At 36.7% G+C, this 26,897-nt stretch overlaps 1 non-coding gene across 1 annotated transcript; it reads right to left on the reverse strand.

Moving 5' to 3' along the window:
- Positions 1-14,204: 14,204 nt before the first annotated feature.
- LOC128287656 (small nucleolar RNA R71) lies at positions 14,205-14,311 on the reverse strand. The gene has a single exon (XR_008278356.1). It is a non-coding gene; the product is annotated as a small nucleolar RNA R71 (small nucleolar RNA).
- Between the last annotated feature and the right edge of the window lie 12,586 nt (positions 14,312-26,897).

Genomic DNA, 26,897 nt, shown 5'->3' on the forward strand with positions numbered 1-26,897 from the left:
CATATCAATGCCAATAGCCCAGCTATGGTCTTACACGAAGTCTCATATCGATGCCATATCCCAGATATGGTCTTACATGAAGTCTTATATCAATGCCATATCCCAGATATGGTCTTACACGTAATCTCAGTAACCCTAATGTCATGACGTTTGTATCCTATCTATTCCTAAGGTTCAACCGAGACTTTCGATGTATTGAATCTGTGTCGGTCATTTCCGTAGTATCGTACTCAATAGCATTCAAATTTTATTTCAATAATATAACATTTACCACAATTATATCAATTAAGCATTTATACATATATAATTTAATTCTTATTAAAGGCACGACCTTACCTCAACATAAAAATGACGAAAATGACCGAACCGTCAAATACTCTTTTTTCCCCCGTTCTAATTTTGAACCTCGTTTTTCTTGATCTATAATATCACATCTAACTTATTTAATCATTATACTATTCAAATCAGCCCAAAAATCACATTATGACAAAAATTACATTTTTGCCGTTAAAATTTTACATTTTTACAATTTAGTCCCTAGGCTCGTAAAATGAAATGTATTCAATTTCTTCAATACCCATTCCTAGACGAACCTTATACATGCTTATAGCAAGCCATATTTTTCTTTAATTTTCATTTGAACACCTATTTTACAACTTTTTACAATTAAGTCATTTTTAGGAATTTTCATCGAAAATCACTTAGCAAAAGTCGTTTATCATACACCAAACATACATTTTCTACCATTAGACATCAAAATACACAAATATCCATCATGGGTAAAATTTTATACTTTGATTATTTCTTAAATTAGTGGTATAAATAGATAGATCTTGTTATAGGGATTTCAAAAACATAAAAATCATTAATAGTGAGGCTAGAACGGAATTACTCGAGCTTGAAAGCTTGAAAAACCCTAGCCATGGTTTCCTCTTGTAAATTTCGGCCATGGGAGGAAGATGGACAAAAAAATGGATTTTAATTTGGCTTTTTAATTCATTTAATTACCAAATTACTAAAATGCCTTAATGAAAAACTTTAGAAACATACCTAACCATGTCCATTTTTGTCCACCAACTTAACCAATGGTCTAATTACCATTTAAAGACCTCCAATTTAAAATTTCATAGCAAATAGACACCTCTAGCATGTAGAACTCAAGTTTTGTACTTTTTACAGTTTAGTCCTTTTAACTAAATTGAGTGCCCAAACGTCAAATTTTTTGAACAAAATTTTCACGAAATCATTCCATAAAACTGTAGACCATAAAAATATAATAAAAAAAATAAATTTTTCTACGTCAGATTCGTGGTCCCAAAACCACTGTTTTGACTAGACCCAAAATCGGGCTGTTACAACTCACTCGAAAAATCGAAAGCTTAAACAAGCTTTCCTTTGCCCTTATCTTTACTCGTGGAAGGTCCTATCGACTTCAACACTTCAAAAAGACAAACCACGCATATATTCAGTCAACAATTAGTTAATAACTCACCTCAAACATCCACAAACACAAGCCTAAACTACAATTTTTTCTAACTAAAACCTTTAGCACGAAAAACTTAAAATTCAAATACCTCAATCTATACTTAATCTTATCACCTAAAACCAATTCCTTTCATCTTAAATTCACCTACGATTAATTCCGAACCTTTAACCTACAATAGAATACTCAATTCATGGTATTGACTTTTTCGACATGATTTATGACTTCTTCTTTTTTGAAAATTCATTGAAACTCAAGAAATATTTAACGAAACTTCAAATTAAGTTTAAAAACATTCTAATCATGTTAAAATTAATTGAAAAATACTTCGAAACCATGTTTTTATCCATAAACCCAAAATTCACCATTAAAGACCTGATTTTCAACTTTTATTGAAAACGTGTGTTTCAAATGCTACAAATTCAATGTAAGGGACTAGATGTCATTTAAAACTCATAGAAATTTGAATGGTTACCTTCAACGGAAGATAAACGAGCTTTGACGCAAATCCAAAAAAACCTACGTTTGGAGAATATGATGTAGATGATAAAGTTTTTGGGTGATTTTCTTGGTTTAAATGGAGGTTTAAGGCTCAATGGTGATAGGATTCAAAAAGAATTAGGAATTAGAGATCAAAATCAAGTAGAAGAGTCTTAGGAGAGTAATAAATGACATAAGGAAAGGGGGAGCAACTATCATGAAAACAAGGCTGTAGCATGGTGGGTTTTTATGTTCAATTTAAAATTCTGGGCAATTTGCTTCATAAAAGCTCTACGTTTTGACTCTTTTACAAATGAGTCCTATTTTAAAAATTAAAGATATTTAAAACTCATTTATGAAATTTATTTAATTTTCTAAAAACCATATTAAAAGCATTACCAATAAGCCATGTCGCAAAATTCCAAGCATTCTAAAGCTAAAATTCCAAAAATACTCTTAAAACTCCTGGGCCATATTTTGGGGTGTTACAAATCTCCTCCTCTAATAAGAATTTCATCCTCAAAATTCCCTGCTGACATGTCACTTTCTTATTCAAAAAATATGCTATTTCTACTTTTAATCAAACTATCACACTTTCACTGCGTACTCTGATTCTTATTCTCTCTAACTTTCTACTACTTTTTTTAATGATCCTATTCAATACCACGAAGTTATTCTACAGTAACTTTGCTAACAATTTCCTTTATTCACTATGACACTCTCCTTTAAAGAACTCGTAATCATTTTTTATAATTCACTAGTCTCTATCGGGATTCTCTACTTATTAGCTAATTCATTTAAAATTTATAAAGGCATAGAACCTAAATTTATCAACGAGAATAAAAGAAGTTATTACAAGGAAAGAATACCCTCAATCTCGACGTTCAAATATCGATCCTGTGGTTCCCTAATAGCATAAACTCGAGCTGGACCTCTAGACTTAATTGGTGTAGCAACAGTATGAGTAACAATGCGCTGCTCAACAGCTCTCCCATTACCTCTACCACGACCACGACCTCTAGCAAGTGTAGAAGCAAGTGCCGAAATCTAAGTTTGCGAACCCTCAACTCTATTTGGGAAATCCCTAAGAAAATGTTCTTTTGAACCACACTTAAAACATCCACTTGTCAATTTATGACACTCTCCAGGATGCCTACGCTCATAATACAAAGAAAACGACCATCCAGAACCACCAGTTGAACCACTAGTACTAACTATAACACTATCTTGCTGCTTAGACTGACTTGGTCGAATTTCATGTTGTGCACTTCTATCAGAACCCTGCATATCACACCTTCTCTTAGGCAGTCGATTAGATACACCATCGGAGGTTCTCTTACCAATTTCAGTAACTACATAATGAGGTGATTCAACCAAAGTCTCCTTAATAGCTTTGGCTTTCTCAACTAACTCATCGAACATCTCCACATTTTAGGCTACCAGGTATATCTGAATCTCATGATTAAGACAAAAATGAAACCTTTTACAATGTCCCCTCTAAAAAAGAACCATTTCAGGTGCGTACTAACTAAGTCACATGAACTCTGCCTCATAATCAGCCACTGTTAGATTACCTTTAACAAGATCTAGAAATTCCAGCTACGAGCTTCATGTACTGCTCGCTGATAAACTTCCTCTTAAAAACCTCAAAAAAATAATTACAAGTCAATTTATCAAAAATAGTACCCCTCTTAATTGTATTCTGATAACTATTGAAAAGAGTTATATTTTAGGCCTCTAGGTGGAATTAATTGTTTGAAATTAAGTAAATACATTTACATTTCTAAGATAATTTTAGAACATTGTATAACAAAGCTTGGACTGCACTACATTGGCCATTATTTGTTACTTTGATCACTTGAGGAGGAAAGGTGTGGTTCTGTGTGAACATAGGTGCCGATAGAAGAAGAGAATTAAGAGGATGTAGAAAGAAAATAAAGGAAATGAAATATTGCCATGGCAATTGGTAAGATTGATTGCCAACAGAATTGCCATGGCAATTTCGGGAAGATGACTCAACACTCTATCCATGTCACCCTTAGCTAGCTAGAAGTGTACTAGAAAAGCCAACCTGAAAAGTGGAATACAAAATGTCTGCTGAGATGGGATGGATCTACCCAATAAAAAGAGAAGAGAGAAGATGAAGAAATGAGAATTAGCGTGAGAAAGGAGCTAGTGACAACAATTTTCTCTCTTTGTGTAAGAAGAACTCTATTGGAGAATTCCAGATAAAGAAAGGGTAATATCTTAGAAGAGAGAATAGTACAGAAGTGAGGAAGGAGAAGAGAAATCATTCCTAGATTCACTTACAACTGGAAGATAAGGAAAAGCTGAAGTATGGAATTAACTTCCTATAGTTCTGTCTTTATTTTTCTAGATTGAATTTTCTATGATTCAAAATTAATTGAGAAATGTTGATGAATGATTCTATTTTGATGTTTACTTTTCCACCCATGAACTAAATCTTTTCTAGGTTGGAGTTGTTTGGGTGAATGATTTATTATTTTTAATGCTTAGGATTTGAGATTGTTTATATCATTGTTATAATCGATTCATGCTTATTTTAAATACATGCATGTAAGCTCTAGACATAGTTGAATGTATGCTGTGTTGTTAGGTGTTTTTAATTCTGAAAAGCTTAAGAATATTGGATCTTGAATTATTTGATGCAAGCGAATCCTTGACAGAATATTCGTAGCACTCTAGACATAGATGCTGCAAGTTGTACAGAGAGGACGTTCATTGCAGTTATCAAGCCTAAGTTCTATATGTAACACCCCGTACCCGAGACCGTTTCCAGAGTCGAACACGAGGTGTTAACGGACTTAATTCATTAATTAAACAGCTCATACAATTCATTTTAAAATTTCCAGACAAGCTGGCTAACTGCATCACAGTCGCTTTAAAAATCATATCTCGAGTTACGAAACTCGAAATCCAATTACGTAAATTTTCCTGAAACTAGACTCATATATATATCTACTAATTTTTTCTAGAATTTTGGTTGGGCCAATTAGTACAGTTTATTAGTTAAAGTCTCCCCTGTTTCAGGGTTCAACTACTCTGACCTCTGTGTATTACGAATCAGATATCTCCCTGTACAGAGCTTAAATGACTATGCTGTTTATCTCTAATAAAACTAGACTCAACAACGAATCTGTACATATAAAGCGTGACTTCTAATTATCTTTGTAAAATTTATGGTGAATTTCCAAATTCAGAACAGGGGATCCAGAAATTGCTCTGGCCCTGTTTCACAAAAATTTAAACATCTCATAAAATATAGCTCATATACCTGTTTCGCTTATTCCATATGAAAATAGACTCATCAAGCTTCGATTCCATAACTTATTCATTATTTAATTCCATTTCTACTATTTTTAGTGATTTTTCAAACTCACGTCACTGCTGCTGTCTGAATCTATTTTATGGTAAATTTTACCTATTTCATGGTTTCCATGGATTAGCTAGCAATTTGACATTCATAATACCAAATATGATCATGATTAGCCATTCCAATGGCTAATCATTACCAAGCATTTCTGTTTCCATACCACTCAATAACCATATCATAAGACCATATATACAAAATGATTATAATGCTATACATGCCATACTCAAAATATACAAGCCATTATGCCAAGATGGTATACGGATAGTGTGGCGTGCCTCAACCGTTTCCGATTTTCGAGCTGGCTTGTCAACACTACAAGGAATGAAAAGGAGGAGTAAGCATAAATGCTTAGTAAGCTCACATGCAAATAGCAAGTAACATAACCATATAAGCAAACATAAAACATCATTTGCATAATCATCACCAAGACATTCATATCACCTTTTCATTTATCATCTTACCATATTGTTGTTATATCGAGTTTTCAACCCGAGGGTTAAGTACATACCTGTTCAAAGTATCCATTTCACAACACTTACCAATACGTCCCTTTCATCTTGAGTATTCCTCCATTTGAGTAGAACTTTACCCGTTGAACACATTGGAATATAATTGGATACATGGATAACTTGCACATAAGTGCCACATATGTAGCCAAGCTACCATGTAACCCGCCCATAAGTGAACTCGGACTCAACTCAACGAGCTCGGGCGTTCGCATCCATAAGTGAACTCGGACTCAACTCAACGAGTTCGGATGCCTAGTTACATCTCACGAACTCGGACTCAACTCAACGAGTTCGACATTCGCATCCATAAGTGAACTCGGACTCAACTCAACGAGTTCGACGCTCGCATCCATAAGTGAACTCGGACTCAACTCAACGAGTTCGGATGCCCAAATATCCCAGTGACATGTCACTTGTATCCTAATCCATTCACGAGGTTCAACGGGACCTTTTTCCCAATCATGTGTCTCAACCATCTTCTACGGAATGCCGATACTGATACTCGGTAGTATTTCACATTTTCCAAGTATATCACATAATTTGACATATTATCAAACAATTATCACAAGTATAATATTTCATAATAATTATCATATCATTTAAAAACATTAAAACATTTAAAATAATAACTATGTTACCAACATTTACATATGAACTTACCTCGTATGCGAAAATGGCTATTTTTACCATTTCGTCCACAACTTGGTATTTCCCCATTTTAGCCCGAATTTCAGTTTTCCTTGCTCTATCATTTAAAATATAGTCTAATTAGGACTCACATTATTCAAATTGACCCAAAATCATATTTTGGAAAAATTACAATTTTGCCCTAAACTTTTGCATATTTACACTTTTGCCCCAAAGCTCGTAAATTAAAATTCAGCCTATTTTCTTATGTTTTATGACATGCTGATCATTTTTCCTTCTATGGCAACATCAAATTCTCACTCTAACATGTACTTATGACTATTAGGTATTTTTACCGATTAAGCCCTTTTGCTCGTTTTCACTTAAAACCGAGTAGCACAAGTTGTCTAACATAATTTAAAACCTCATATTCTATCATAAAACACCAAAATACACAAATTTCACCTATGGGTATTTTTCCAAATATAAACCCTAGGTTAAATTATTGCTAGCATAAGTTAAATCGAGCTACGGGACTCCAAAACGTAAAATCGTTAAAAACGAGGCTAGAACGGACTTACAATCGAGCTTGGAAGCTTGAAAACCCTAGCCATGGTTTCTCCTTGCTATATTCGGCCATGGGGTTGAAGATGAGCAAAATTGGCTTTTAATTTTGTATTTTAATTCATTTTACCCTAAATGACCAAAATGCCCTTACTACTAAACTTTCCAAAATTCCATCCATGTCCAATTTTTGTCCATAGACTTAGAAATTGGTAAAATTACTCTTTAAGGACCTCTAATTAATAATCTAATTCAATTTTATGCAAAATACTTCTAGAACACAAGTTTTGCAATTTATTCAATTTAGTCCCAAATTTCAAATTAGGCACTTTATGCATAAAATTTCTTCACGAAATTTTCACACAATCATGCAATCATATCATATACCTTAAAATAATCATAAAATAATTATTTATATCTCGGATTTTGTGGTCACGAAACCACTATTCCGACTAGGCCCAAAATCGGGATATTACAACTCTCCCCTTCGAGGATTTTCGTCCCGAAAATCTTACCGAAAAAGTGGTCTTCACTTTTAATCTCATATTTGGTGCCAAGAACTTGCACTTAGACTGTACCTCCAATACATCTCTTCAATTTCTCATATGATCTAAAAGCTTACAGTCTCAACTCTCAACTGTTCTTAAATTTTCAACCCTTCTCAATTTCCCATGATATCATGACATAAAACACGGATCTCAACTCGATTTAATGGAGACCGAATTCCAAGAAATCCAACAATCAAAGAGACACGAAATTCCATGAATCGATGAGTAGGAATTCATTCAATACAGATGTGATTTATAGATCTCGCCAAACATTTAACAATAAGATACATCACATTTTCCTCTTTCCGCCATAGAAATAATTCTGATATGGCCTCAAGAATAATCCTTCTCATTTCCATCCCAATATCAACATTGACAAGGATAATTTTGATAGATCCCAATGCTCGGCTTTAACCCCTTTAACAACTCCGATTTTATGTAACATCGGATGCTCTAAACTATCACATTACCTCATTGTCTTGAAACACATCACAATTCATACAACAATACATTACTGAAAGTCAGGAAGTCATTGCTCAATGTAGACTGGTCTAGTTCAGACACTTCGGTTACCAATATTCTCATCTATCCGAACTCTGTCAACATGTAATAAACTTTTCAGCTTTCACAAGATGGAAACCTTATCATTCGTAGTGACTTAAACTAATATCCAACTCTTTTCTAATAAATATACACTTCTCGTTCAAACTATTTACTCTTTTATCCGTACAAAATGAAATTCTATTATCGGACTTGGGAAAATAATCCGACATAATTGTCACATGAAATCTTTCAAATAAATAATTTACCATACCGACTAAAACTCGCGCTTTTATCACCTATGCCTTTACTTGATGTCAAATCCTTACACGAAATTAGAAAAATCCCAATACTAAAATCACCACATTACCAAGATCAAATTAGAAGTATAGTCATATTTGACATGATTATCACGAAATGAAGAACGTGCTTGAACATGAGTCATAATTGACAAATTATGGAACAAAGATAACAAGAAAACCGAATAAAGAAATCCAAGATAGAAAACCGGAATAAAGAAATCCGAATAAAGTGATCCGGGATAAAGAAACCCAAGATACGATACTATGCCGAGAATCGAAAACCAAATTCATAGAGAAAATACGAGAATACCACGATAATTCTTCAAAGAAAGAAAGTCCAAAAGAAAACATCATTTAATCCCAATGAAATCAAATATAACAAGATCAATATATCTTCCCATACATATATATCGGATGAAGCATCAAGTAGAAGAAACAGAATCATAATATCATATGAATTCTCTCATCAATTCTTATCGACGAAATGAAATAGAATACCCGATAAAATAGAGCAATATAAATTATAAACCAATCGGACTACCAATGCTTTCATCCAACACGAATTAGAAGACATTCCCATATAACAAGAATTTCTTCAAGATCAATAGCCATAGAAATATTTACGAGCGGGTGAACACATAGAACATCTCAAAAGAGATCGCTAAATCTGTCGGTCATAATGTCACACTCGGATAATTCACATTTGAAATATCATTTCCCCAACTAGTTCTGCCACACAAATTTCATATTAAATCATTCACTAAAGAATGTCGGTTCTGAATAAATTTCGATTTACACTTTTCTCGACCTTGCACTTGAGTAATTCGATTTACCAAGGAGAATTCCTTTTCTAACTAGGACGAGTGCATAACTCCAATAATTTTTACGTCAATCCGATACTTTCGGCTCGACTTTACTTATCAGCTCATTTTCAATCTCGGATCATACTTATAATTATTCTATCACTTGAACTCTTTGGGTTCTCAACCGAAAGTTATTCAATACAAATCTCATGAAATTCCATTATAAGTACCACTTTGGTAAGGGGAGGGTTGTAGGACCTCGACTCGACTTTCTTATACATACACATATGACACAACTTCCATCATCATAGTAACATCATCATAATCATGTCATTCATTCATGTTGGCTTACACCAATTTTCCTATTATCCCATTTAGACAATATACTTATGCATACATTCTATGTTTTCTAGATGCTTTACTTATCCATTCAATTAATTAAATTAATTCATGCTCATGACATTATATAAGGCCAAACAAACATAGATATTTGCATCACAATCACAACTTTCATTTCGTGCATCATCATGTACATATCATTACAATCATATAATTCAGTCCAACAATTTAACATAGATAAGTTCATTTCATTATAATCCTTTACCTCATAAAAATTATAGACCATTAACATTCATCAACATTCGACATCCAATCAAGACAAGGACATTTTCATTCAGATCATAATATTATGACCTTTATTCATACCTCTACTACTTTCTATTTATTCCGTTCATCTTATCAAGTAAGCCACATACACTACATCATATGAGCATTAAGCAAATATGAATATTTATCACAACATGAACTTTCATCTCACATATTATCACATATGTATCATAAACCTTTATTCATACTTTTTGAACCGAGACTTATCATAATCATAATTTTACTCAAATATCTTCACATAACATTGAACATGGTCGGCACAACGGGTTGGAGAGTACCTGTCTAAATAAGTCGGTACTTATACGCGTCGGAAGACATCACACTATCACGGATCGCTGGCATGTATAGCTAAACTTTTACACATGCTAGGTTAGTCCGAGAACCGACTAAACCTGCTCGATACCACTAAATGTTACACCCGTGCACGAGAACTTTTCCGAGTCGAACACGAGGTGTTAACGGACTTAATTCATTAATTAAACAGCTCATACAATTCATTTTAAAATTTCCAGACAAGCTGGCTAACTGCATCACAGTCGCTTTAAAAATCATATCTCGAGTTACGAAACTCGAAATCCAATTACGTAAATTTTTCTTCAAACTAGACTCATATATATATCTACTAATTTTTTTCTAGAATTTTTGGTTGGGCCAATTAGTACAGTTTATTAGTTAAAGTCTCCCTGTTTCAGGGTTCAACTACTCTGACCTCTGTGTATTACGAATCAGATATCTCCTGTACAGAGCTTCAATGACTATGCCGTTTATCTCTAATAAAACTAGACTCAATAAGGAATCTGTACATATAAAGCGTGACTTCTAATTATCTTTGTAAAATTTATGGTGAATTTCCAAATTCAGAACAGGGGATCCAGAAATCGCTCTAGCCCTATTTCACAAAAATTTAAACATCTCATAAAATATAGCTCATATACCTGTTTCGCTTATTCCATATGAAAATAGACTCATCAAGCTTCGATTCCATAACTTATTCATTATTTAATTCCATTTCTACTATTTTTAGTGATTTTTCAAACTCACGTCACTGCTGCTGTCTGAATCTATTTTATGGTAAATTTTACCTATTTCATGGTTTCCATGGATTAGCTAGCAATTTGACATTCATAATACCAAATATGATCATGATTAGCCATTCCAATGGCTAATCATTACCAAGCATTTCTGTTTCCATACCACTCAATAACCATATCATAAGACCATATATACAAAATGATTATAATGCTATACATGCCATACTCAAAATATACAAGCCATTATGCCAAGATGGTATACGGATAGTGTGGCGTGCCTCCGACCGTTTCCGATTTCCGAGCTGGCTTGTCAACACTACAAGGAATGAAAAGGAGGAGTAAGCATAAATGCTTAGTAAGCTCACATGCAAATAGCAAGTAACATAACCATATAAGCAAACATAAAACATCATTTGCATAATCATCACCAAGACATTCATATCACCTTTTCATTTATCATCTTACCATATTGTTGTTATATCGAGTTTTCAACCCGAGGGTTAAGTACATACCTGTTCAAAGTATCCATTTCACAACACTTACCAATACGTCCCTTTCATCTTGAGTATTCCTCCATTTGAGTAGAACTTTACCCGTTGAACACATTGGAATATAATTCGGATACATGGATAACTTGCACATAAGTGCCACATATGTAGCCAAGCTACCATGTAACCCGCCCATAAGTGAACTCGGACTCAACTCAACGAGCTCGGGCGTTCGCATCCATAAGTGAACTCGGACTCAACTCAACGAGTTCGGATGCCTAGTTACATCTCACGAACTCGGACTCAACTCAACGAGTTCTGACATTCGCATCCATAAGTGAACTCGGACTCAACTCAACGAGTTCGGACGCTCGCATCCATAAGTGAACTCGGACTCAACTCAACGAGTTCGGATGCCCAAATATCCCAGTGACATGTCACTTGTATCCTAATCCATTCCTGAGGTTCAACGGGACCTTTTCCCAATCATGTGTCTCAACCATCTTCTACGGAATGCCGATATCGATACTCGGTAGTATTTCACATTTTCCAAGTATATCACATAATTTGACATATTATCAAACAATTATCACAAGTATAATATTTCATAATAATTATCATATCATTTAAAAACATTAAAACATTTAAAATAATAACTATGTTACCAACATTTACATATGAACTTACCTCGTGTCACGAAAATGGCTATTTTACCATTTCGCCTACAACTTGGTATTTCCCCATTTTAGCCTTAATTTCAGTTTTCCTTGCTCTATCATTTAAAATATAGTCTAATTAGGACTCACATTATTCAAATTGACCCAAAATCATATTTTGGAAAAATTACAATTTTGCCCCTAAACTTTTGCATATTTACACTTTTGCCCCAAAGCTCGTAAATTAAAATTCAGCCTATTTTCTTATGTTTTATGACATGCTGATCATTTTTCCTTCTATGGCAACATCAAATTCTCACTCTAACATGTACTTATGACTACTAGGTATTTTTACCGATTAAGCCCTTTTGCTCGTTTTCACTTAAAACCGAGTAGCACAAGTTGTCTAACATAATTTAAAACCTCATATTCTATCATAAAACACCAAAATACACAAATTTCACCTATGGGTATTTTTCCAAATATAAACCCTAGGTTAAATTATTGCTAGCATAAGTTAAATCGAGCTCACGGACTCCAAAACGTAAAAATCGTTAAAAGCGAGGCTAGAACGGACTTACAATCGAGCTTGGAAGCTTGAAAACCCTAGCCATGGTTTCTCCTTGCTATATTCGGCCATGGGGTTGAAGATGAGCAAAATTGGCTTTTAATTTTGTATTTTAATTCATTTTACCCTAAATGACCAAAATGCCCTTACTACTAAACTTTCCAAAATTCCATCCATGTCCAATTTTTGTCCATAGACTTAGAAATTGGTAAAATTACTCTTTAAGGACCTCTAATTAATAATCTAATTCAATTTTATGCAAAATACTTCTAGAACACAAGTTTTGCAATTTATTCAATTTAGTCCCAAATTTCAAATTAGGCACTTTATGCATAAAATTTCTTCACGAAATTTTCACACAATCATGCAATCATATCATAGACCTTAAAATAATCATAAAATAATTATTTATATCTCAGATTTTGTGGTCACGAAACCACTATTCCGACTAGGCCCAAAATCAGGATATTACACTGTAGGCGTAAATGAACTACAATTTTTAGCTTAGGATTTAGCTATCGAAAGAGGTAGATCACAGTAGCGAATCTTTGGGTAGTAGATTAGACAATATTTTTCCATGACATTATCTTGATATGAACATTTCTCCTAAATAATTCCAACCTTATTCATTCCACAACAGAAATACTCTTGATATTCTCTATGAATTGCCACATCGTTTTACTTGCCATATCAATTCTTTGTTTTTTTATCATTTAATTTCAGCAATTCATTATTCTAGTTTCTTATTCACCCTGAGATTATTTCTTGATATTTTAGTATAATTAATAGTATTATAATAACATATTCAATTTTTTACCAAATTTTGATCCCTGTGGAGACGATACTTACGTATCACTTTATTACTTAAATAACATGTACACTTGCACAATTGTATTAATTATTTTACATGCAACAAGATTTTGGCCCTGTTGCAGGGATCGGCAACATTAGTGAAAAATTGATTTGTTATTATTATTTTTATTCTTGTTAGAACAATTAATTAGTATTTTATTTGATTTTTTAGTTTTTTATTAGTGTATTAGAAGAAATATTCAAGAGGATACATAATAATGTTTTGATCTTGAAATGGAGAGAATTAGAAATGATCCAAACAAAGAAGATCAGGTAGTCTAGAATGAAAGGAATGTTGATATTCCTCAAATTATAGATGACAGAGATAGACACATCAGAGAACATGTAATGCCTATTTTAGATGATCTAAATCCAAGAATTTTTAGGCCACATATTCAAGCTCAACACTTTGAATTAAAAGTAGTAATGTTTTAGATGTTGCAAACGGTAAGGCAGTTTAGTGGTCTACCTACTGAAGATCCCAGATTGCACTTGGGACTTTTTCTTGAAGTCTGTGATTTATTCAAGCAGTAAGGTGTTCCTAATGATGCCCTTAGATTAAAATTGTCCCCTTATTCATTATGAGATTGTGCCAGATAATGGTTGAATGCGTTACAATCAAGTATGGTGGCATCTTGTAATGAACTGTGTCAAAGATTTCTTCTTAAGTACAATCCTCCCAACATGAATGCCAAGCTAAAGAACGACATTACATCGTTCAAGCATTTTGAAGACGAGACATTATATGAAGCTTGGGAACGTTTCAAGGAGCTAACTAGAAAATGCCCGATGCATGGTTTTTAGCATTGGACAAAGATGAAAATGTTCTACAATTGATTAAGTGCTCACACGCGAATGATGGTGGATGCATTTGCTAATGGAACATTGCTTAAAAAATCCTACAATTAAGCATATGAAATTTTGTAAAGACTAGCAAATAATGATTATCAATACCCCACTACCGGAGTTGGTACTGGTAGAAGAGTTGCTGGAGCAATGAAACTTGATGCAATCACATAGTTAACAGCTCAGATATCATCCTTAAAAAATATGATTCAAACTATGAAAAGACCTTTGGCAATGTAGGAGATGAAAGTTGTAGAATTAACATGTTTATACTGTGGAGAAGGTCATGCTTTATATGAATGCCCATCCAATCCTGCATCTGCATATTATATGGGGAATTTTAATTGTAGCAACAACAATCCCTACTCCAACACCTACAATCCAAGGTGGAAACAACATCCAAATTTTAGCTGGAGTAATCAAGGAATGTGAAATGCCAGTAATGTTAATCGACAGAATGTGGCTGGTGTACCACCTGGATACAGTCAACCAATGCTGTGGAAAAATGTGCAACAAAATTCATCATTGTAACATCTCGAATTAGGGTCTAGTCAGAATAGTAGTTTTGGGACCACAAATCTGACGTTAAAATAATTATTTTATGATCATTATGAGGTCTATGATATGAGACTAAGCATGTGTTAAAGTTTCATGAAGAAATTCTATTTGCAAGGTGTCCAATTGGAAATTAGGGACCAATTTGAATAAATTGTAAAACTTGGGTTCTAGAAGCAATTTGTATGAAATTGCTTTGGAATATTATTTAAAGGTCCTTAAAGAGTAATTTACCCAATTTCTAAGTTTTTGGACAAAAATGGGCATGCATGGAAAATTTTGGAAATTTAGTAAGGAAGGACTTTTGGTCATTTGGTAATAAACTAAATAAAAAGGGAAAAATCAAGCTAACATCAGCTCATTTTCTTCTCCATGCTGCTGAAATTCTAAGGGTCTCCATAGCTAGGGTTTTCCAACATTTCAAGCTTGATAGTAAGTCAATCCTAGCCCCATTTTTAATGTTCTTCGCATTTTTGAGATCCTCATAACATGCTCTTTCTATTTTTACCCATATCTCATGCTAGGGTTCATGTTTAGAAAATTACCCATGCATGAGATGTTTGTGTTTTAATGATTTATGAAGAAACATGAGAGTTTGATTTATGAAGGAATATGAGAGTTTAAAGGATGGTAAACAACTTTTACTAAGTGGTTTTTCATGGAAATGGCTTGAAGCACTAAATTGTAAAAGTTGTGAGAATGGGTAGAAAAATATAGAATGAAGGAAAAACATGGGCTTCTATAAGTGTGAATAACATTCGGCTAGGCTTGGGTAGCCAAGGAATTAATTGCATTTCATTATATGAGCCTTAGGACTAAATTGTAAATATTATGAAAGGTTAGGGGCAAATAGTCATTTTGCCCGAGGGTGAGATTTAATTCTAAAATGAAAAATTTGATATATTAATAGTCTAACTTTATTTATATAGACCCCGAGGAACTAATTCCGGAGGTCGACCTTCGAAAACAAAAGGTTTCGGAATACTGAGACACGAATCCGAAATGACTACTAGGTAAGTTCGTATAACCCAAAGTAAACTCTTAATATACTTGAAAATGCATGTTCTTGAATGTATGATAATTAGATATTCATTGTATGATAGTCCATAAGACATGCTAGTGTAAATGAAAAGATGATAAATGTCCCGGTTGAAATAAAAAGGGAAATCCGATGGTTTAATTATGGCTTACATGACTTGATATCCTGCATGTGTTGCAGAGAAGGATTTAGCCTGGACGGGTAATTCACTAATCTCAATATAGAAATGATCTAGCCCGGACGATTGTTCCTTGAGTGATCGAGCCTCCCTGTAACACCCCGAACCCGAGACCATCGCCGGTGTCGGACACAAGGGGTTAACAAGCCAAGTCCACATATTTTGCCCACCAATTTGACATTTCCAGTCAGGCTGGAAAACTGCGTCACCTTCGCCTTAAAAATCATATCTTGAGTTCCAAAACTCGGAAACTGGTTTCGTAAATTTTCCCTGAATTTTGACTCATATATCCATCCATGGATTTATTTCTAGAATTTTTCGTCAGGCCAATTGGTACAGTTTATTAGTTAAAGTTACCCATGTTACAGGGATCAACTGCTTTGACCTTCGCGCGTTACAACTTGAATATCTCTCTGCACAGGGCTTTAATACTGGTACCGTTTGTTTCTAATGAAACTAGACTCAAAATGGAATCTGTACATATAAGGCATGACTCCTAATTCTTTCTGGATAATTTATAGTAAATTTTTAAAGTTGCGACAGGGGACCCAGAAACCATTCTGGCCCTGTCTCACAATAGCTTTAATATCTCTTAACATGTAACTCCTATGACCATTTCGTTTCTTCCATATGAAAATAGACTCATCAAGGTTCATTTACATAGCTTATTCACTATTTAATACCATCCCTACAAATTTTGGTGATTTTCACATTCACGTCACTGCAGCTGGCAGCATCTGTTTTGAAGGTAGGTCTTACCTATTTTGTAGTCTCCATGAACCAACTAGTCTTGCCATACATAGGTTCACATATGATCATTTTAACCATACCAATGGCTGATCATGTGACCAAAATTCCACTTCAATCCATAATCACATCATGACACCATATATATATATACAAACCGCAAATAGTCTAAGTTCAGTACTTCACTTTTACGAGCCATTTTCGCATGGCGAACACATATACATCACAGCATATTTAAACCAACAAAGGGTAGTCCTATACATGCCATTTCAAAGTTCAACCAAAATTTATACCAAAATGGAGGCGTTGATAGTGTGGATGACTTCGACTTTAATGATCCCAAATCCGATTGCTATCGAGCAAAATCTATAAAACAGAGAGCCAAAGCAGCGGGGTAAGCATTTTTATGCTTAGTAAGTCTCAAGGAATAAAATCAGCTTTAATTAAAGCAATACATTCACATAGTCAAATGCATCATTTCATTAATACACATTCACATAATCATTCTTACTTCCCACTTCATCATTATATACTTTCACAAGGTATCAACCTATTCAATAGCTGAAATTGTTAGTTGATTGAGCGAATGTTGCTCAAACATGTCGACTTTCCAATGCACATATAAACATACCTTATTCTTTGGGCCTTTCGAGCGCATACTAATTGAATTTATTACAGCAACCAACACTCACCTCCAGCCCAAGCTTCTTGAATACAACCAGATATAATCACGTGCACGAATGCCTTGGTCTTAGCCCGGATAGAATGACTTCATACGAATGCCTTCGGTCTTAGCCGGATGTAGCCACTAGCACAATTGCCTTGGTCTTAACCGGATATAATTTCCAGCATAAATGTCTTGGGACTTAGCCCGGATATCATTCAATTGCTCATGCACACATGCATCAATAATCATTAGACATTCATTGTGACAGCCCAAAATTGACCCTAGTCGGAAGGTGGTCTCGGGACCACAAAACCGAGGCATAAAAATAATTAAAAATTTATTTTGATGCCTATAATATGTGTGTGCTCATGTATGACATTTTATGATGATTGATTTAGTGTTATAAGGGTGAATTCCACAAGAAAGGACTTAGTAATGAACTTTGAAAGTATGATAGGAAATGTGTGATGACTAATTAAAGCATGCATGCAAAATAATGGACTTGCATGTCAAATTCCCCTTTTATAGGTGGTGGCGGCCATGACAAGGAGGATGGGCTAAACATGTCATGAAACATGTTTTGTTGGTGCATTAGGGTGAAATAATAAACAAAGGTGTATGGGTGATAAAAAATGAAAAAAAAATGTGTGTGAGTGTGGTAATCCCCCATTGCCGTGAGTTGTAGAGAAGGAAAGAAAAAATTTTGTTCATCCTTTCTTTGAGCCAAAACTAAGGAAGAAGGAGGATTTTTGCTTTATGCTTGGTTTGGAAGAGATCTAGAAGGAGATTTGGCCAAGTTTGCATCAAGATTAAGGTATGTATGAGGTTGTGTTAGGAGTTTCATGCATGTTTTGGTTGCTAACTTGATGTGCATGTTAGCCATGGCTCAAATCTTTGTTAAGCCATGGAAATGGTATTTGGCCAAAGTTGTTATGGTGATAAAGCCATTGCATGCTAAGTGTGAAGCTTGATGATGATGCATGCAATGATGGATTGTCTACTCTTGAGCAAGATTTTGAGCCTTCTTTTGATTTATCATGATTGAAGTTGAAAAGGAGCATGATTGTCATATTCGACCATTCATGAGCATGGTTCATGCTTCTTGCATGTTAGTTAAAATTTGTATTTTGGATGGCTATGGACACCTTGAAAATTCGCCATGCTCATATTGTATATATATGTTTGCACATGATGTTTTGGCTATGAAGTAAGTGATGAATAAGTTGGTTTAAAGAAGAAGATGTTGAAGAATAATTGTGAAATTTCAAGCACAATTCGCCTAGCACACATATAAGTGCTTGATGCTATATTATAAGTTTTGAGCCACAATATGCAAAGCATTAACTAGTAAAATGCATGCTGTTTTTGTGAGGTATTAAGTGCATAATTGGCCTCAACATGTACATGAATATTCGGCCTTGGGTAGCCTATTGAAGGCCTTAGCATTTCCTTGATGCTCAAATAAATTGTATTGAATTGCTTGATGTAGTATAAAATGTGCATGACCATTGTGTATTCAAGCTAAAGAGTGGCCATATGACCATTTAAAATCCTTGTCATATTCGCCATAAGCAAGCACAATGAGGTTTTAATAAATTGAATTTGTTTGAATTAGCTCAAGAGCTAAGAGGGCCACAATTGGACAAGGGGAAGGAAAAGGTGATCGAATAGCCGAAAAAGCCGTTCGACAACATCCGAGGTAAGTCCTCAAGAAGTGATCTTACTTGAATTATGTAAGATGAAACATGGATGTGTATGATTATTGATCATGTGTGTATGAGTATTTGAATTCCACCGGGCTAAGTCCCAAGGCGAATATGCTAATGATTATAATTGTGTTTGAGCCTTAGTAACGAAAATGAAATATGTATGTCCAATGATTATTGATGTATGTGTGCATGAGAAATTGAATGATATCCGGCTAAGCCCGAAGACAATTATGCTGAAATTTATATCCGGGTTAAGACCAAGGAAATTGTGCTAGTAGCTATATCCGGCTAAGACCAAGGCATTCGTGCAAGTTGTTAAATCCGGCTAAGACCAAGGCATTTGTGCAAATCGTGATATCCGGTAAAGTCCCGTTGGCCTTGGTGCGGGTTACCATAACCGGGCTATGTCCCAAGGCGATTGAGCGAGTACCGACATCCGGATAAACTCGAAGGTATGTGATTTGAAAATTATGAGCTTGCTGGAAAATTTCAGCTAATGCACTTGTGAAATTTCCCAATGATAAGGTAAGTGCGGTGTGTGCTTTGCGCTAGGAGTAAGAGCGTATGAATATCCGCTCCTATGATGGAGCGAGTTATCGGCCTTAATGAAGCCGTTATTTGTGTATGAACATAAGAGTTGGGATGGTAAAGTAAGTATGATTATGTGAATGCGCATTAATGAAATGATGCATTTAACTATGTGAATGTATTGCTGTAATTAGAGTTGATTATATTCCTTGAGACTTACTAAGCATAAAAATGCTTACTCATTGCTTTGGCTCTCGGTTTTCTAGATTTCGCTCGATAGCAATCGGATTCGGGATCGTTGAAGTCGAAGTCATCCACACTATCAAGCCCCCATTTTGGTATAAATTCTTGGTTGAACTTGAAATGGCATGTATAGGACTACCCTTGTTTGTTAAATATGTGGTGATGTAAGTATATACGGCCTTGCGAAAATGGCTCGAAAAGGAACATGAACTTAGAATAATTGTGGTTTGTATGTATATATTTGGTGTCATGATGTGGCTATGGCTTGGAAATGGGAATGTTGGTCATATGATCAGCCATTGGCATGGTTAAAATGATCATATATGAACCTATGTATGGCAAAGACTAGTTGGTTCATGGAGACTACCAAATAGGTAAGACCTACCTTAAAACAGATGCTGCCAGCTGCAGTGACATGAATGTGAAAAATCACCAAAATTCGTAGAAATGGAATTAAATAGTGAATAAGCTATTTAAATGAACCTTGATGATTCTATTTTCATATGGAAGAAACGAAATGGTCATAGGAGTTACATGTTAAGAGATATTAATGCTATTGTGAGACAGGGCCAGAACGGTTTCTGGGTTCCCTGTCGCAACTTTAAAAATTCACTATAAATTATCCAGAAAGAATTAGGCAACATACCTTATATTTACAGATTCCATTTTGAGTCTAGTTTCATTAGAAACAAACGACACCAGCATTAAAGCCCTGTACAGAGAGATATTCAAGTTATACCGCGCGAAGGTCAGAGCAGTCGATCCCTGTAACATGGGTGACTTTAACTAATAAACTGTACCAATTGGCCCATCCAAAAATTCTAGAAATAAATCCATGGATGGATATATGAGTCTAAATTCAGGGAAAATTTACGAAACCAGTTTTCGAGTTTTGAAACTCGAGATATGATTTTTAAGGCGACGGTGATGCAGTCTTCCAGCCTGACTGGAAATGTCAAATTGGTGGGCAAACCATGTGAACTTGGCTTGTTAACCCCTCGTGTCCGACACCGGCAATGGTCTCGGGTTCGGGGTGTTACAATTTTATGGTATCAGAGCCACGGTTTAGTCGATTCTAGGACTACCGTGAGGTGTTTGGGGTCTAGCTATACATGCCATTAAATGATGAATCGATAGTGTGGTGATTTCTGACAATTTGACTTTGAGTTTGTTTATAGCAATGGGTCCCGATCCCAACCGAGCAATAGCTGATGATGTGGAGAGAGTGGCGCCTGCTCCCGTACAAGGGATAGCGCCGGCGGACTCTCAACCTATGGCCAGCAATCCGAATGATGAGGCTAGGCAAGCCTTTTATAGTGTGATGAACGAATGGTTTAATCAATACATTCGAACTAACACGGCTGTCCCACGACCTCCATTCCCGACAAATGCAACCCCAAGACCTACAATACCTCCGATGAATGACCAAATAAGGTCAAGTAAGCCCCAATCGATAGGATTCAAAACATGGGGCCACTGAATTTAAAGCTACGGATGATGATGATGCCGAACGAGCTGAATTTCGGTTGGACAACACTATCCGGTGCTCGATGAGCTATCTTGTACACCGATGAATGCTTAAAGTGTACCATCTCCTTGCTACGTGATTCCACCTACTATTGGTGGAGTACTCGACTTCGTGGTACCTAGAGAGCAAGTGACTTGGGAATTTCTTGATCTTAAGCAAGGTTCTATGTCGGTTACCGACTATGAACGAAAATTTGTGAGGCTTAGCCGATACACGCGAGAATGCATTTCGTCCGAAGCTATTATGTGTAAATGCTTGAGGATGGGCTGAATGATGATATAAGGATGTTCGTTGGCATTCTCGAAATACGAGAGATCGTAGTACTTGTTGAGCGAGCTTGTAAAGTCGAAGAGCTTAGAAAGGAGAAACAAAAGTCGATGTGGGAACCGGAGAATTTCGAAGAGGTCCTCGGAAAGTCTCTTCAACAGCAATCAAGAGATTTCGAGATGATGTGAACCGGTCTAGAGGCGCTTTGGGCTTTTTAGACGAGGACGCGATCGACCCCTGTGACCACACGAGTCACTTGATCGCCATGGTGGAAATGATCGCCGAGAGGGCGGAGTGTCAACATTGTGGCAAATGGCATTCGGGAGCTGTTGGTTTCGTGATCACTCCTGCTATAAGTGTGGATCGGCCGACCACTTTAGGAAGGATTGCCCGAGGAAGCTTGAGCAGAATGTGAGTCGAGTGGAAACTCGGGTGCTACCATCGCCGAGGTAGGCCACCTAGAAATATGGGCAATGTCGGTGGCGGTCGAGAGGATCTAGAGATGCTACCATCGATCCGAGGCTCGTGCTCCTGCGAGGACTTATGCCATCGCGCACGCCGAGGATGCTGCCTCTCCGGATGTCATTACGGTGCTTTCACCCTTTTCAATACTAAAGTGATTGCGTTGATTGACCCGGTTCTACTCAATCTTATATATGTGAAACCTTAGCATCCAAGAAGACTTTGCCTATTGAGTCTCTCGAGTTTGTAATCCGGTGTCAAACCCTTGGGTCATTACGTGCTTGTCAACAAAGTGTGCAAGAAAAGTCTCCTAGTGTTCCGAGGTTCTTGTTTCCCGGCGGACTTGATGCTTTTGCCGTTCGATGAATTCGACGTTATTCTTAGTTTGGATGGGTTGACCATGCACGATGCGGTCGTAAATTGCAAAAGCAAGACTATCGATTTGAGGTGCGCGAATAACGAGATAATTCGGGTTAAGTCTACGGACTTAAAGGGTTGCCACCGTAATATCGCAATGTTGGCCCGAAAGTATGTAAGAAAAGAGTGCGAAGCGTACCTGGCGTACGTGCTCGATGACAAGGAATCAGAAAAGAAACCCGAATCTGTGCCCGTGGTTTGCGAATACCCGGATGTTTTCCCTGAAGAATTACCGGGTTTACCACCTGTTCGGGAAATAGAATTTGGCATCGAATTGGTACCTGGTACCACTCCAATTTCGATAGCTCCGTATCGTATGGCACCAACGGAATTAAAGGAGTTGGAAGCTCAGTTGCAAGAATTGGTGGATAGAGGTTTTGCTCGCCGAGTTTTTCGCCTTAGGGTGCGCCGGTGTTGTTCGTGAAAAGAAGGATGGAACCATGCGGTTGCATCGACTATCGTCGACTTAATAAAGCGACGATAAAGAACAAATATCCGTTGCCACGTATTGACGACTTGTTCGACCAACTGAAGGAGCCTCGGTGTTCTCGAAAATAGATTTGAGATCGGGCTACTATCAATTGCGAATCCGAGATTCGGACGTGCCCAAGACCGCCTTGAGCGAGATATGGTCACTATGAGTTCCTAGTGATGCCGTTTGGGCTCACTAATGCCCTACGGTATTTATGGATTTAATGAATCGGATCTTTAGACCATATTTGGATCGATTCAGTAGTCGTGTTCATTGATGACATCTTGGTCTATTCAAGAAATGAGATCGAACATCTTTGAACACTGCGGTTAGTGCTTTGCAAATTTTACGGGACAAGCAATTATATGCTAAGTTCAAAAGTGTGAGTTCGGTTAAGAGAGGTTAGCTTATTGGGTCATGTGGTATCTCAGCCGGGTATTCGAGTCGACCGAATAAAATTTCAGCCATACTTAATTGGAAGCCTCCGAAATATTACGAGGTTCGAGCTTTTTGGGGCTTGCTTAGGTTATTACCGACGATTTGTAAAAGGCTTCTCAACGATAGCCACGCCGATGACGGCTTACTCCAAAAGGACGTTAAGTTGAATGGACGGAGAAATGCCAAAAAGTTTCGATCAATGAAAACTTATTTGATGAAGCCCCAATTCTAGTGCAACCCGAGTCCGCAAGGAGTTTGTCATCTATAGCGACGCCTCTCTACTTGGGTTAGGTTGCGTATTAATGCAAGAAGGTCGAGTTGTGGCCTGCGCGTCGAGGCAATTAAAGCCACATGAGAAAAATTATCCGACTCATGATCTCGAAATGGCCGCCATCGTATTCGCCTTAAAGATTTGGCGACATTACTTATTTGGTGAAAGGTGCCATGTATACTCGGATCACAAAAGTCTCAAATATTTGATGACCCAAAGAGACTTAAATCTGCGACAAAGACGTTGGCTCGAGCTGTTAAAGGATTATGAGTGATCATTGACTATCACCCGGAAAGGCAAATATGGTTGCGGATGCCTTGAGTCGTAAATCGTTATTCACTTTACGAGCGATGAATGTGCACTTGTCTGTCCGATCCAACAGTGTGTTAGTGGCTGAATTGAAAGCCAAACCATTATTGACACACCAAATTCGAGAAGCTCAGAAAGTCGACGACGAGTTGGTTGCAAAACGGGCTGCGTGTGTTCCGAACAAGGACTCGGAGTTTCAAATCGACGATGACGATTGTTTGAGGTTCAAAAGTTGTCGGTGTGTCCCAAAGAATTCAGAACTCATTTCGATAATTCAAGGAAGCCCATTGTAGCCGAATGGCAATCCACCCGGAGTACGAAGATGTACAATGAGTTGAAACGTCGATTTTGGTGGCATGGTATGAAGCGAGACATCTCCGACTTTGTTTCAAGATGTTTGATATGTCAACAAGTGAAAGCGGAACATCGGTGCCTTGAGATTACTTCACCAATCACGATACCCGAGTGGAAAGGGATCGAGTCACAATGGACTTTGTATCCGGACTGCCATTGTCAGCAAGTAAGAAGGATGCGGTTTGGGTCGTGGTAGATCGATTGACTAAGTCGGCCCACTTTGTCCCCGTACGTACGGATTTTTCAATGGACAAATTAGCGGAATTGTACGTTTCTCAAATTGTGAGATTACATGGGGTGCCTATTTCCATCGTGTCGGATAGAGATCCGAGATTTACCTCGCGATTTTGGAAAAAGTTGCAAGAAGCTTTGGGTACCAAGTTGCATTTCAGCACCGCCTTTCACCCCCAAACCGATGGTCAATCCGAGCGGATAATTCAGATACTTGAGGATATGTTAAGATGTTGCGTCCTCGAGTTTAGTGGTTCATGGGAACGGTATTTGCCGTTGATTGAATTCGCTACAACAACGACTTTCAATCAAGTATTAAAATGGCACCTCTACGAGGCCTTGTACGGTCGTAAATGCCGTACACCATTGTTTTGGACCGAGCTCGGTGAAAGCAAGATTTTCGGTGGATTTGATTAGGGATGCTGAACAGAAGTGAAAGTAATCCGTGAAAGTCTCAAGATAACCTCCGATCGTCGAAGTCGTGACGCGGATCTGAAGCGTAAGGATATCGAGTATCGTGGGTGATAAAGTGTTCCTCAAGGTATCGCCTTGGAAAAAGATACTCAGATTCTACCGTAAGGGCAAGTTGAGCCCGAGGTTCGTTGGGCCATATGAGATATCCGAGCGAGTCGATCCAAGGGCATATCATTTGACTTTGCCCCCGAACTCGAAAAGGTTCACGATGTCTTTCACGCTTTCGATGCTTCGACGCTATAGATCCGATCCATCACACGTGATTAGTCCATCAGAAATTGAAATTCAAGCTAATATGAGTTATGAGGAAGAACCGATTCATATCCTATCACGAGAAGTGAAAGAGTTGTGAAACAAGCGGGTTCCGCTAGTAAAAGTGTTATGGCTCAAGCACGGATAGAAGAAGCTACTTGGGAGACCGAGAACTCTATGAAAGAGCGATATCCAAACCTATTTACCGGTAAGATTTTCGGGGACGAAAATTTCTTAAGTGGGGGAGAGTTGTGACAGCCCAAAATTGACCCTAGTCGGAAGGTGGTCTCGGGACCACAAAACCGAGGCATAAAATAATTAAAATTTATTTTGATGCCTATAATATGTGTGTGCTCATGTATGACATTTTATGATGATTGATTTAGTGTTATAAGGGTGAATTCCACAAGAAAGGACTTAGTAATGAACTTTGAAAGTATGATAGGAAATGTGTGATGACTAATTAAAGCATGCATGCAAAATAATGGACTTGCATGTCAAATTCCCCTTTTATAGGTGGTGGCCGGCCATGACAAGGGAGGATGGGCTAAACATGTCATGAAACATGTTTTGTTGGTGCATTAGGGTGAAATAATAAACAAAGGTGTATGGGTGATAAAAAATGAAAAAAAATGTGTGTGAGTGTGGTAATCCCCCATTGCCGTGAGTTGTAGAGAAGGAAAGAAAAAATTTTGTTCATCCTTTCTTTGAGCCAAAACTAAGGAAGAAGGAGGATTTTTGCTTTATGCTTGGTTTGGAAGAGATCTAGAAGGAGATTTGGCCAAGTTTGCATCAAGATTAAGGTATGTATGAGGTTGTGTTAGGAGTTTCATGCATGTTTTGGTTGCTAACTTGATGTGCATGTTAGCCATGGCTCAAATCTTTGTTAAGCCATGGAAATGGTATTTGGCCAAAGTTGTTATGGTGATAAAGCCATTGCATGCTAAGTGTGAAGCTTGATGATGATGCATGCAATGATGGATTGTCTACTCTTGAGCAAGATTTTGAGCCTTCTTTTGATTTATCATGATTGAAGTTGAAAAGGAGCATGATTGTCATATTCGACCATTCATGAGCATGGTTCATGCTTCTTGCATGTTAGTTAAAATTTGTATTTTTGGATGGCTATGGACACCTTGAAAATTCGCCATGCTCATATTGTATATATATGTTTGCACATGATGTTTTGGCTATGAAGTAAGTGATGAATAAGTTGGTTTAAAGAAGAAGATGTTGAAGAATAATTGTGAAATTTCAAGCACAATTCGCCTAGCACACATATAAGTGCTTGATGCTATATTATAAGTTTTGAGCCACAATATGCAAAGCATTAACTAGTAAAATGCATGCTGTTTTTGTGAGGTATTAAGTGCATAATTGGCCTCAACATGTACATGAA

Source organism: Gossypium arboreum, chromosome 13 (assembly GCF_025698485.1).
Source record: "Gossypium arboreum isolate Shixiya-1 chromosome 13, ASM2569848v2, whole genome shotgun sequence".
In the NCBI taxonomy this organism is placed as follows: domain Eukaryota; kingdom Viridiplantae; phylum Streptophyta; class Magnoliopsida; order Malvales; family Malvaceae; genus Gossypium; species Gossypium arboreum.